The sequence below is a fragment of the Budorcas taxicolor genome, unplaced genomic scaffold (assembly GCF_023091745.1).
Source record: "Budorcas taxicolor isolate Tak-1 unplaced genomic scaffold, Takin1.1 scaffold244, whole genome shotgun sequence".
Classification (NCBI taxonomy): Eukaryota; Metazoa; Chordata; class Mammalia; order Artiodactyla; family Bovidae; genus Budorcas; species Budorcas taxicolor.
The window spans coordinates 3321-18068 of record NW_026291861.1 but is presented as its reverse complement, the minus strand read 5'-3'; the positions used below and the strand labels follow the sequence as shown (position 1 = coordinate 18068).

The 14748-nt window shown below is 33.4% G+C and overlaps 1 long non-coding RNA gene across 1 annotated transcript; it reads right to left on the bottom strand.

Moving 5' to 3' along the window:
• Positions 1 to 9209: 9209 nt before the first annotated feature.
• LOC128071167 (uncharacterized) lies at positions 9210 to 14457 on the bottom strand. Its single transcript, XR_008201722.1, has 5 exons — positions 14388 to 14457; positions 13508 to 13575; positions 12576 to 12606; positions 10158 to 10265; positions 9210 to 9622 (listed from the first exon to the last, which is right to left on the bottom strand). It is a non-coding gene; the product is annotated as an uncharacterized LOC128071167 (long non-coding RNA).
• Positions 14458 to 14748: the final 291 nt, after the last annotated feature.

The following is a 14748-nucleotide window of genomic DNA, read 5'->3' as shown; positions in this document are numbered from 1 at the left end:
CTTCAAAGCTCAAGTCTACCCAACAAAATTTTATTCCTTATCACTCTCACTAGGGAGAATTTAAATTTAATTTAAATATTCTCCTGTAGGGGTAGAGCAATAATGGAAAAAAGTTTCAGAAACACTGGCTTAGACCAAAAGGCTTTATTTAGAATACAGTAATATTTTTAAAGGATGGTTGATTTATTTTTTTTAGGATAGTTGATTTTAAAAGTTTCATGTACATAGCACAGTGATTCAGTTGTATATATATATATATACACACACACATAAATATAATGGAAAATAAAATATATAGGAAAATACATATATAATGGAAAATAATCCAGAAAGTATACATCTATATTTTTTTCAGATTATTTTCCATTATTGGTTATTACAAGACACTGAATATAGTTCTTTCTGCTATATAGTAGATCCTTGTTGTTTATCTATTTATATATCATATTGTTTTAGTTAATCCCAAATTCCTAATTATCCCTCTACCACTTTCCCTTTTGATAACTGTAAGTTTGTTTTCTATGTCTTGAGTCCATTTCTGTTTTATAAATAACTTCATTTGCATCATTTTTTGAAGATTCTGCATATCAGTGATGTCATATATATGTCTTTCTCTGTCTGACTTCACTTAAGAGGGTAATCTCTACATCTATCCATGTTGCTGCAAATGACATTATTTCATTCTTTTTTGTGGCTAATATTCCATTGCAGAATACAGTGATTTTTAAATCATGGTTTCATGTTCTTAGAAATGGATATCATTACATTTATTTTTAATTAATTTTAAAAGCAAATACTCAAGCACATATAGGTGTTTTTCCCCCAGATTCCAAGTGACTTATGAAATCAAAGTACTACCTTGTCTTCCTAAAAGTGATTCACCAAAATTGTGGCTTCTCTGCCTAATGGAAAATTGGTATTAATTGATTAAAAGAATGACTGGATACCTCCTTGAAGGAACTGCAGCCCCATTTGACTTGGGCTGTCTGTCAGCTTATCTATCAGTGAAACTAGTAGTAAATGCTAGTTTCCACTAAACTTTGTGCTTCATAAACTATCTAAAACTTGGTGGGTTGACTGTTTAGTTAGTATCCTCTGCTTCTAGATTTTGTCCCCTGAAAGTGAAAGTCGCTCAGTCACGTCCAACTCTTTGTGACTCCATGGACTATACAGTCCACGGAATTCTCCAGGCCAAAATACTGGAGTGGTAACCTTTCCCTTCTCCAGGGAATCTTCCCAACCCAGGGATCGAACCCAAGTCTCGCACACTGCAGGCAGATTCTTTACCAGATGAGCTACCAGGGAATCCCCAATTTCACCTGCTACTCTTGCTTATATGAAATTGCTGTGGAATTTTCTAACCTGAACTGAAAATAAGAGGTTGCTGTTCTTTACCCTGAAACTGACAGTGCCTTGAGGCAATATCAGAAATGTCACCTCTACTTGTCTCTAAAGTTTATATTATAGTAACTGAGTCTGGAAAAGATGCCCTCTTCACCCTGACTGAATGCCACCTCTATTCAGATATATCATTACAATGAATGTTTTCCGATACACACTGTAAGCAGAAAAGTGGGTTAGGCACTCAAGAAAATTGCAAGTTACTATGGAAGATATATTGCATGAACAACTAATTAAAGTGATGTAGGAGGAACTTCCCTGGTGGTCTGGTATTTAGGATTTGGTGCTTCTACTGCAGGGGGCATAGGTTTGATCCCTGGGCAGGAAACTAAGATCCCACATCCTGCAGAGTGCGGCCACAGAATTTTAAAAAAAAAGAAAAATTTAAGAAAGTGATGTGAAAAAATGGCTTAGAATCCTAGAGCTAAAGAAACATGGTGGAAGGAGCAATTATTCTGCTGGAAGTCTAGAGAGTAATATTAACATATTGAGAATTTGGAAGGCTTTGTGGGGAAAGTACTACTGGTGGACTTTGAAAGGTACGTGATTCCACTTACACATGTGAAGAAGGTTCTGTGTAGTGCATTGCTGTTGGATGGAGCCAAATGAGCAAAACACGGAGGAGAAAAATTCCAAGGTATATTTAGGCGCTGTTTTCTATAGCTATAGGGTGGAGGGGGCCATGGCGGTGGACAAAAGCTGGAAATCCTGGAGACACATCATGGACCTCAAATGACATGCAACAGCCTCCTTGCTCTCATGGTTACTTCCCTGGGAAGAATTACTTACACGGAGCTGTTATTTGAATACATAATACCATCTAATTCCATTTCTGCTTTCTACCCTTCCCCCTTCCCCCCCTCAGAGACAGCAAAATTTCCCTGCATTGTAACCTTGGACAACTTACGTAACTTCTCTCTGTACCGATTTCCTCATCTATAAATGGATACAAACATAGTGCCTTCTTACTGAGTGAGTGACAGCAATATATGGACATAGTAACAGAGTGTTTGTTACATAAATAATGTAGATAGTTCTACTTAGTAGAAAGTCTCAATTGTTCTGAAGCATATAAGGAAAGGGTTTCAGATCTGTTTGGATCTCTGCTAACTTGCAACTTTGAGCTTAAGACCTTTAACATTACAGATTATTTATGTATATTACTATAGCCTTAAAGAATGTAATTGCTAAAAGAACTACTACTGTGCCCTTTTATTTTAGAGCTCAGAGAAATGCTTTTCCAGCCCTTGGAGCTGCTCACAGAGTTTCATTACGGGTACATTTCTAATTATGTAAGGTATTAATTAAGATTTTGGAAAGTCCTTGGCTTTTAGCTGCAGCCTTTTGACATTTTCAGTTCATTACCAACTGTATAAGAAAGAAGAGAAAGAACACACAGGGATGTTTTATGCCTTTATCAAAAGTGATAGTAGAGAGGGGAAAAGTGGAATCTACATTAAATATTTTGAGATTTAACTTATGCATTTTTTGTTCCCCATTTTTGTTTTGGTTATATACTACATGATGAACTTTATGCTAAAATATAATGTCTTTAAAACATCACTTTGTTTCTCACAGTTCTGGTGATTAGGAAGTCCTCCTAGACACTCCTCCATGTGGTGTCAGCTGTATTAGCGCTCCATATAGTTTCTCATCATTCTCTCATTGTTCAGTGTTTTAGCCTGAGTGTCTATACATGATAGCAGGGCCCCAAGAGATTGAAGTAGCCTGCCCTCTCAAGGTCTAGATAAAGTCAACCAAGAAAACACATCTGCTGCATTTTATGGGTCAAAGCAAAACACAAGTCCAGCCCAGATACTCGGGGTGGGAAAACAAACTTCACCTTGATGGGAGGAGCTGGAAATATCGTGGCCGTGATTTCCAACCTGCCACAGTATCTGACCAAGTTAACTATAAAGTTAAAATTGACCAACTTGGTAAAACTCCAGATTCTGACTTCTGTCCCATACTTTTGCCCTAGAATTACTCTATTGCAGGATAGGAAATAAACAGAGACACCAAAGAAAAACATGCAAATGGACTTCATCTGGTTTTAACTTATTTTTCCCCCTTTTAGGGATCTTAGCTCCCGGATGTCCCCTTCCATGGGAGCTCAAGTCTTAACCACTGGCCCACCATCAATTTTCAAGCCATGTATTTTAAAGCCTATTACTGACAGTTGACTTAAGAAACTAATCCCTTTTCTGGTCAACTAACATATCCACGTTTCTTGCCTGCTAAAGCCTACACTCCTAGCTTCTCTGAAAACTAGGGCATATAGTAGTGTCAGTAGTTAAGTGCAAGGACTTTGCACTATTAGAGCTCCTATTAGAGCTAGGCTTAAATCCTGGCTTTGCTATTTTTTGTGACTTTGAGTTTGTGTTCCCCAGATAGACAGGAATGTCCGTCTGGCAAGGTTTTTGTGAAGATTAAGAAAGGTAACGTATTCAGAGATTAGCAGGTCTGGCACTTGATAAGCATTCTGCAAGGTTAATAATTTTTATTAGATAGGCCTGAGTCTGCATGAACGTGTATTAATGCCTTAAGATTTGCTTATGGGGGAGTGGGCACTTGGCTTTAGGGACTTTATACTCTCAAACGGTGAAGCCACCCCAAGAAGCTTTGGGGCTGTACCTTTCTGAATTTTGAGTGCCTGTCTGAAAAATTTCCTTTGCTTGCTTTGCTTGCCCCCTTCTGGCAGAATGGGGAAGAGTTCAATGATGTCCCATCCCTGCAACCACTGAAACTGCTAAAAGCTATTAAGGTTAAAGAATCCAACTTTCAAAATCCTTTTGCCCTAAATTCAAGTGAATTCACATGAAAGCAAAGTCTAAATGTAAAATCTCTACACACAGATTTTTATCTGTTGCATGGATATTGATGTTGATAGATGAAATATGAAAATGGACAACTTATTTTAAGTTGAAAAAATGTTGAGACTATTGTTCTTCTAAATGGTAATAGTAAATTTCCTATAAACTTCATTTTACCTTATTGACACAACAAAATGTTTACCATATATAATTTTAATTATGTTTTCCTAGGGAATTCCCTGGCAGTCCAGTAGTTAGGCCGCAGTACTTACACTGTGTGACCAGGGTTCAATGCCTGGTTAAGGGAACTAACATCCTGGAAGCCAAATGGTGCAGTGCCAGGAAAAAAATTAACAAAAAATGATTTTCTAATGTTAACCTCAGCTAATCACTATATCCTTCAAATTGCACAATATAATGTAGTATCCTCAGATTGGTACTTAACAGTGTTTATATAGAAGCTGCATGAAAATGTTTTTGTGTACTTATTTCAAATACAAAGAGAAAACTAAATACTTTGATTTTTATATTTAATACAGTGAATTCTTTCTCACAATTTTAGAAAGTACTGAAAACAAGTTTACATACAAGTAGATAAAGACAAAATTTAAAAACCACAATATTTTAAAACATCACAGATGTATTACATGTTTGTATACTTACATGTTCTGGCTGAAATGTTGGCAAGAGATTTAAGTCACAACTCCTATTACATGATTTTAGTACATAAGGCATTTTATCTCTAAAAAATGAAAAGTGGCTGGAATCTCTGGAATTCTCTTCCCCCACTAACTCAACAAAGCCCAGATTTGTTGTAGTTTAGAACACTGAGACACATCTTGAGCTACTCAAGCACAGCTGCTTTTTCACTGGTTAAACTGTTCATGATCTAATTGGTCATTTGCCTATCATATGGTCATTTGCCAATCATATAAGACTTGTCACCTTAAAGACAACTAGCAGGGGAAACAGACTGCAGCAAATCTGTTAAGAAAATATAGTTTGTATTAAAAACTAGAGCTACTTTTAGCTATTATTGAATGGATATATACAAAAATCTTTGTTCAATATCTAAAATAACATTACTGAAAGCAGGAAGGCTTCCCTGGTGGCTCAGTGGGTAAAGAAACCACTTGCAATGCACAAGATCCAGGAATGATCCCTGGGTTGGGAAGATCCCCTGGAGAAGGGAATGGCAACCCGCTCCAGCATTCTTGCCTGGAGAATCCCATGGACAGAGGAGTGTGGTAGACTACAGTAGCCCATGGGGTCGCAGAGAGTTGAACACGAATGAGTGACTAACATATTTACTTCCACTTTCAAAAGCAGGCAATTAGAGGAGATATCTGTGTAAGAAAACAAAAACAGCAAGAATTTTTCCAATCTAGCACAAGAGTGATTTAAGATTAAACTATAGTGACTTCATGGATTGCAATCAAGACTACCAAATATGTACTTCAACAAAAATATTACAATCAGAATACATTTTAAGACTAAATATAAAATTAAGATGTCATTCTTCACTTGAATTTCTCTCAAACCTTCAGATTGCATTATTTTTATTGCTCCCTATCGCGTTTAGCACAAAATTGTCTCTTTTTAGTTAACTAATTATGTGCCCATCAATAGACAAATGGATAAACATGTGGTGTATATATACAATGAATATATGTTACCCAGCTCTGAAAAAGAATGAAATTTTGCCATTTGCAACCAAAAAAATAGAACTGGAATGTATTATGCTAAGTCAGACAAAGGAAGACAGATACTGTACAATTTCACTTATATGTGGAACTTAAAAAACAGAACAAGTGAATCTAAAAAAAAAAAAAAAAACAGAAACAGATTCATAGATGATAAAACTGGTTGTTGCGAGGGAAAAGGGGTGGGGAAATGAGTAAAATAGGTAATAAAGATTAAGAGGTACAAACTTCTAGTTATTAACAAGTCACAGGCATGTAATGTACAACATAGGAAATATAGTCACTATTGTAATAACTGTCTGGTTACAGATAGTGACTACAGTTATTATGGTGATAATTTTGTAATGTATAAAAATACTGGATCACTATGTTGTACACCTAAAGCTAATACTATAAGTCAATTATACTTTGATTTTAAAAAATGACACTGGCCATAGCATTAAGAAATGTTTTGAACAATTAAAAAAAAGAATTTCATAGATTCAGCTATTTTAAGTGACCACAGGGGTTGAGGATATACAGTTATATAAATTTGCTCAGGCAAAAACATAACCATATGTCCTACGAGGCTGCTACCTGTGAGGAAGTCACTTAACTATTCTCTGAGCCTAGCTGACCACTCACGTACAACTAGGGCTTTATTGCTGTTTATCAACATAAGGAAAAAATGTCCATAAAGTGAAAAATACTACAGTAAAAAATACTATTTGTGAAAAATTGCTTCCAAAAGAAAGGTAACTGATAGTGTTACAATGGAAAAGGAAAGATTAAAAGTCTTTGTAGTATGAGCTACAAGGTAGAGGTTTCAGATAAAGTGGCAGGATGAATTTGGCAATAATTCATCTCAGATACAAATAAACTTATTATATGCTTTATATAAGAAATAAAAATGAATAAGAACTTTATGGACTGTCTAGGCAATATAAAAATCACTGGGAGAAAGCTAAAGATGGAAAAAGGCAGAATTTAAAACATAAAGATAGGCAATGGAATAGAAAGAAAAAATCTAGCAATTGACTAAGATCAATGAATATATAACTTATGATGATATGAGTATATATATTTAATGAAGAAAGGACATTAAACAGTGATTCATCAAGGAAAAATAAATCTACCTCATACTCTATACAAAAATTAATTCTGAAAAAAAATTAATTCTGCAGTTTTAGATAAAAACCTAACAAAATAAAAATATAAATAAAAAAGCTTCTAGAAAACTGAAGAATATCTTTGTGATCTTGGGGTGGGCAAATATTTCTAAAAGAGAACACCAAAAAAGAATAATTATAAAATAAAACATTCATAAATTGGATTTAATTAAATTTAAGAACTCCTTTTATTAAAAATAAAAAACCACCATTAATAGAGTGAAAAGGCAAACCCCAGGCAAACCCACAAGGATTAAAATGTGGAATATATAAATAATTCCAACAAGTGAATATGAAAAAGACAAATAACTAAAGAGAAAAACAGGTACAGAGTTGTCAGATGATAGAATATGTGAGTACTCAGCTTTAGTAGTTATGCCAAAGAGTATCTTTTTGAAACTTGAACAGGTCCTTCACAAAAGTGAACAGCCATATGGTCCTAAGCACCGAAGAATGTACTTAACCTCATTAGTCGGGAGGGAAATACCTAACAATCAGAACAACCAATTTTGAAAACTGGCCCTATCTACAGAGCTGAATATATATGCATACTCTATAAAAACTGCACTCCTGAATTCTATACCCAATAGATGCGCATATATATATATATATATATATATGAGTACACCAAAACATATTAAAAAGTATTTCTAGCAACAAAATTTTTATAATTTTCTGAAGCTGAAAACAACACAAATGTCTGTTAGTAGCAGAACAGACAAACTGTGATATATTCACACAATACAAAACTCTAGCAATGAAAAATGAATAAAGGAATTGCTGTACATAATGAACAAATCTTACAGGGCCAGAGGGAAGCTTCTCAGTGGCTATTCTACTGCTTGAGGGTGGTCACACTCATAGGAGTGTGTACTTTGTGATGGTTAGTATACTTTCTGTACCCTCTGAATACATGTATAATTCAATGAAGGTGTTCCAAAGCAACTCCTTCCCAAAAGAAGTCCTTACAAATGATTTCAGTGCCATATTATATAAGTCATAAAGTGTATGGAGACTAAGTATCTTTTTCAGTTAAACTTTATTTCAGTTTAAATTTTATTAAGAAAATGACATGCTATAGAGGTGTTTGTTTCTTGTGAATATCAAAGGTCCACTAGATTCACAATGTTTTTTTCACCAAATATATGAGGAAAATGTGAAATTCTAAGACTATTAAACTTTGAAAAATTTTTGACATGAAATTATAGTAGTATTTTCTCTTCCACAATGATCCTCCTTCTATTCATATATGATTACTTTATCTCACCTTAGTCTTGTAATGTCTTCCCTCTTTTGTATGCAGAGGGAAAGTACAGATGTCTATCAACTTCAATCCATGATGTCAAAATTCAAACTTGGTACTTATGGACAGGACCTCTACTGCAGTGAGGATGGGAAGAAACCAGTTCCCCTTATCCAAGGGCACCTTTGTTTGGAGTTTTCCTGGATCCCAGTAGGCAATAATGATAAGGCTGATAAGTATGCATAGGGCTAACTCAAGATAAATATTTAGAACTGCATAGCCATGTTGCTGCAGAAGGTGCTCCCTATTTTTCAATCAAGAGATTAAACCCCATTCACAACATGACTTAAAGATAAGACTGAGCTGGCAGGAAGGTGGATATAAAGTCTAATTTTTTAAAAAATGAGGAATGAAAAACCAAAACAAATAGGCACTGTAAAATTGTTTTTGTTTTTTTAATGGCAGGTCAAATATCCTGAAACATACATATAGTTTGATAGTCTTCTAATCCCAGTTGAGTTCAAATATTAAAGTAACACACACAAGCTAAGAGAATTCAATATTGTTCCAAGGCACTTACTGAATCTCCATGACTAGATGAAACAAAGACAATTAGGATGGACAATTAGACAGTATATAATATAAAAATAACTTTTTGCTTACAATTTACAAAATGTATTATTATTACAATCTTTGATCTCTGATAACCTGTAAAGCTGGCTGCATGAATCCAGCAATTTTAAAAATCAGAAACTATTTTCTAAAACTTCAGGGCAAATAATTTACAAATAAGGTACACAAAGATTTAGACCATGCAGAAATTTCTTACATCTTCTGTTAATAATATTTTATAACTGCAACTTTATCAAATTATATACCTACTTGCCCTGTACATATACAAAATAATGCATACATGATAAAACATTAGCAAAAAAGAGTAGTCCTTAAACTCAATTTATCATAAAAAGTATTACTATATTAACATGTCTACAAGCAGCGTGTAACAGGGTTAAGAGACATTAAGGCAATAATACTTGAAGTTACAAAATAAACCAAATGTAATACTTTTCCTAAGTGTAATATAAGGCAGGTAGATGGTCCCAGCAAAAAAAAAAAAAAAAGAAAAAAATCACTAAGGTAACAATCTACACTGCTGTTAGTCCCACATTTTTAAGATGGAATACTATAAATCTGGCTTTCAGTGGCACTTGAATTTTCCAGTATAATTTAAAGTGTCTTTTAGTTCCCTGAATCATGTCCATTCTGAAGGTGGATCTCTTGGTCCTTTGGGTTTTCCACAGCGATTACCAAAACCTATAATCAAAATACCACAATAGTTGGCTAGTGTTCAGAAATACTTTTATACTATTAAACCGTATCTGTAGACATCCTTCTTTTCTGGAACAAATAAATTTCCATATGGGAATTTAGCATTTAAACAAATATCTACAAACATAAACCAACTCTTAATTTCTTCTGTATAGTTGAGAAAATAACTGCGTCTTTAATAAAAATAAAATCAATTCTATAAAAATGTAAGAGAAACATTTAGAATATTTTAGTCTTTTCAACACAAAAGTAAGATTTGTTTACATATGCATTTTGTATTTTAGTTTTTAATCTCAGTATGAAACAGGATAAATTTATTTTACAATTAATTCCAAGCAACTTTGATGGTACATGTTTTATTCTTACCAAGTGTCGTTTAAAAACCTGAAGAAATCATAGCAAAAAGTTTGATAAACTTTGCCTTAAGGAAATTCTGGAGTGATGGCAAATAACTGTTTTTCATTCTTGCCAGCATTAACTACACAATTATAGTTTAAAAATTATTTTGTAAACAAATTACCAATCTCTGTGGCTTCTGTTGGACTTTCTGATAGTTGATCTTTCTTATTACTAAAAGTAGGTGGACATTCTGTACAGGTCTCTGTATGAATACCTCGTGCTGGATGATCTAAAATGCAAACCAAAGCCATTATTAATCACAGTCATTTGTAGTATAATATGTAAAAAATTCCCCTAATTGCTTTTAATGTGGGCAAATAGTTAAAAGAGCAGTTTTCTCTTGAGCATCATAATTTTAGAGGCCCAGGCAAATGCAAGGGTAATGAACACAGGAAACCATGATAGGTGTGCTTATAGGCACCTAGACATCTGCAGCAAGTACTTCTGCTATGTGAGACTTCTCCTTAGACTCTTATTTTAACTTCAACTGAAATGCCTTTCTGTGGAAATCAATAGCAAATAAGTTCATAGTTTATTAATGGAGTTAACATTTGCACCTAAAAAAGTAGTAATTCTTTTAAGGTTTAGCATTGCTTACACTGTAGTTTACTTATTTAACTGCCAGTGTGTAAGACTAGTAACAAAAGAAATCAACTACTGTGACTCATTCTTTCACCACTCACCACCTCCATCACATTCCCTATACCCCTGTAAGGAACTTTTCTGGAAACTTGGAATACAAGTCAAATGACAGACTATCCTTGTCAACAGGTACTCATAGTCTAGAAAGAAGCTGACAAACTTTTTCTGTATATGGCTAGACAATAAATATTTTAGGCTTGGTAAGCCACATATGGTCTCTGTCCCATATTCTTCATTGATTTTTGTTTTTATTTTCTAAAGTTAATTTTGGTTTAAAAAACAATAAAATTTATTTTTTAATTTTACTGGAGTATAGTTGATTTACAATGTTGCATTTCTTTGTTTTTATGTTTAAATAACTCTTTAAAAATGTAAAAACCATTTATTCAGCTCAAGGGCAGAATAAGAAAACAAGCCAAGAGCAGAATTAGGCCTATGGGATATAGTTTGCCAACCCTTGGTATAGTAGGAGAAACAGACAAGAACATTAATTATTACAGCAGTGTGGTAAGTATAGGGACAGAGAAGAGAGGCATGTAGATGAAACTAGTGGCGGTGATATATTCATGGTTGCCTTCCATGAGGAAATGATGATTTAGATTAAAAGCCTCAACTTTCTGAATGAAGTAAAAGGTTAGATGAAGTAAGAGTTAGTGGGATTCATGATTTTAGAAAAAAAATAAATGCTGAGGGCTCAATTGTGGATCAATCCCAGAATTGTATGCTCAATCTATAAAACTGAACAATGTTCCCCAGCAGTATTGAGTAATCTTGAGGGATAAAATAAGATGGCATGGGAATCAGGGACAAGAAAGTTAAGGATAATTATATGTGTGATTAAAGTGATGGATGATAGTATCTAGACTGAATAGAGGAGAAAAAGAAACCAAAAGGAGTTAACAGATACAAAGAAAATGAAAGACCCAGGGATCTAGCAGTAGTAATATAATACAGATAATAATAACAGCACTGCTACCATTTCAATGCCGACCATGTGCTGGGCACTGTGTATATATGATTTAATTTAAACCTTCATGACAATCATAACCTACTCTACAGTAGGTTACTATTATTATCTGCATTTCACAGAGAAGAAAATCGAGGCCTAGAAAGATTAGGTCACTTCCCAAAACCACATCATAAGTAAAATGGCAAAAATAAGATTCCAGTCTCGGTAGGCTTGACCCTAAAACTTCTGCTCTTTTTCCTTATACGTTGCCTCAGAAAAGTAAATAGAGAGTAATAAAGAGTTTATGTGATGGAATGAGCCCCATTAGGCACAGATTCAGAGTGACACCAGCTGAGGCAGAAGAGAGGTTAGGGCAGGAATGATAGATAAATTGAGGGAACTGTACAGGCTAGGATGTTTGGTGAGCCGCTCACATGGTTACTCCTTTAAAGGAATGAACAGTAACTTGACCTATTTTACTATGATAGTAAAAATTATGCAATGGAAAATGGCCTTCACAAATGTGAAAGTCCTAAAAAGAAAATTTCCAAAACAACCCTATTCAATCATCTAGGTTAATTCTGGGCATTTATTCAAATCACTGGCACATCTAGATTCTAGGTGTTTTTATAAATAAGAGAAATAAAATATAAGAAAATATTCTAAAAATGATTTCCTTCCTATCAGCCATTAATGACTGATAATAAATGCTGTTATGCTCCTGACCCATAATAATACCTGGTATAATAATAAATTTAAAAGAATTACACTACATAACTCAGGTTTCAGTAGTCATCCTATATATTTTTTCACATGGAGAAATAACCAAATAATAACAACAAAAACACCAAAAACAAAACAAATAACCAAACGTGTACACCATGAGACATGCTATTTTATGTAACTTAATCTATATAATTTATAGCAGAAAAGAACAATACAACTTACCACATGTTTCACTTCCAGAGGTTATCAAGCCCTATAAGGAAGACATTCAGAAACTATTATAGTATATTCCTTTCATGCACAAAGTATAAAAAATGTGGTGTTATGAGTATATATCCCAATAAGTCAAGATCTATCTTTGACTCTCAGTGTCAAAGGAAAAGAAAACAATGGTGTTTTCAATTAAGAGTTTAAAAAGTTTAATGTGTTTTTATATTGGGAATAAAAAGACAGGGAAATTCATTTTTCCTTCTGGATGAAAACTGAACTTGCAGCATTTACTGATGAGATAATATGCATACAAGTGCATTTTGCCAAGCCTCTACGGTATTCATCAAATTATATTACTGACTGTAAGACATATCTTTATTATTATGTTACCAATACTTTATGCACCAGTTAAAGTATATCACAATTTTTTTTAACCAATTTTAAGATAAACTCCAATTTTGGAGATATTGAAATATAAGGAAAATATGCAAAATATTACTGTTGATAAAAATAGCATTCCCATTACTAAAATATTGAGCTACCAAAACATTTCCTGAATGTGAAAGGAAACCTAACATAACCAGAAGAAACAAAGGGAGAGACTATATACCTGATTTTATAATAGAAAGAACAAAATCTAGGATGTACTATAACTCCTGTTTCATTCATACCTCCAAAATGGTTTGAAACAAGGCAAAATTTACAAATTTCAAAAGCAGCTTGGAAAATAATACTCTGAAGTAATGGTCATGTTCTTTAAAAAATTTTTTGATCTGACATTTTATATAGGCTTTTTATCTGAAATCATAGCATAAGATACAATTATCAAAAATTATATTTAATAGTCTTAAGGCAACAGTTATTATAATAAACAACTGTTAACATCAATTAATAAAAGAACAAAAATACTGAGCTATAGCTGTTCTAATCCCCAAAAGACTCACTTCAGGTATTTTTTGTTCAGACTGTTCCTGATTTCGAAGTTCACTCCACTCAGCTCTTACAGATATATCTGAGAAAACCAAAATCTTGCAATTAAAATTAACATCTTTAATCCTTGAAATTTCTTGCATTTAGGTAATATTTTAAAACAGATACTACAGATATTTAGAAATTATCACTTCCACTATATTTTTTCCCAGTTTTTATTAACTGAAGAATATTCCTTCAATTTTTTCTTCCTTGAAATTTAAAAATTCCATTATCAGAGGGTAATCTACAGGTATGACAGATTTATTTATTTACTATCAGTGAAGTTTACAGCTTCACTATTTTAAAATTCTTAAAATCAGTTAAAGTTAATAAAATATTGGTAAAATGCAAAGGATAAGACTGGCAGTGAGCACCTCCACTGAGCACAGACATTGTAAATATAGTAAAGTTGTTTCTGTAACTGTTTTTCAGGATGAGAAGGAGAAATATGTATGTGATCACTTTCTCCCACTTTTCACTGACATTCTTGTGGACTCAAGTGTCACTCAACATCACCTGAGTGACGCTGCCAACAACAGAATTTAAATGTATGTCTTTTCATCTCAGTGCTATTTTTAATGAATGAAAAGACAAATTATATACTGTTATAATTACATTTAACTGAATTATAGTATTTGACATAAATGCAGCCATTTTATTACCAGTCTTAGCAAATAAAAACACCATTTTAAGGTATTTTTCATACAAAGTATTAAAAACATTTATCAGTATAAATTCAAACCTGTTTTTTAATTTAATTGTGCAGCTCAAGAACAACAGATTATAATTAGCCATGTTTTTCAGGGCTTATTATTAGAGTATAAAATACATAAAATCAGAAGATACACTCACTGTGTTCATTTGCTAGTACAAATGATTCAGGAGTTCTTTCAGGTAGGGGAGGAGGCGAATCTTCACTAACATCAACATCTATATTAAATACATAAAATTTAGACAAATTATGAACTTGTTAGAAATGCTAACTCATTTAAAAATGAACTTGTTATCTAAACAAAATGAGAGCTTTTTTGACATTCTTAAAGATCACTGTCACAAGTATCTAAGAGAACCAGTCTTTAAAAGTGCAAAAAATAAACAAGATATCCTTATCACTAGACTCATTATCAAAAAGAATGAGGAAGCTTACTGAGCAAAACCCTCCATCACTGTTCCACAGAGGAAATGTCAATGATTCTCCTGACACCCTCTAGGC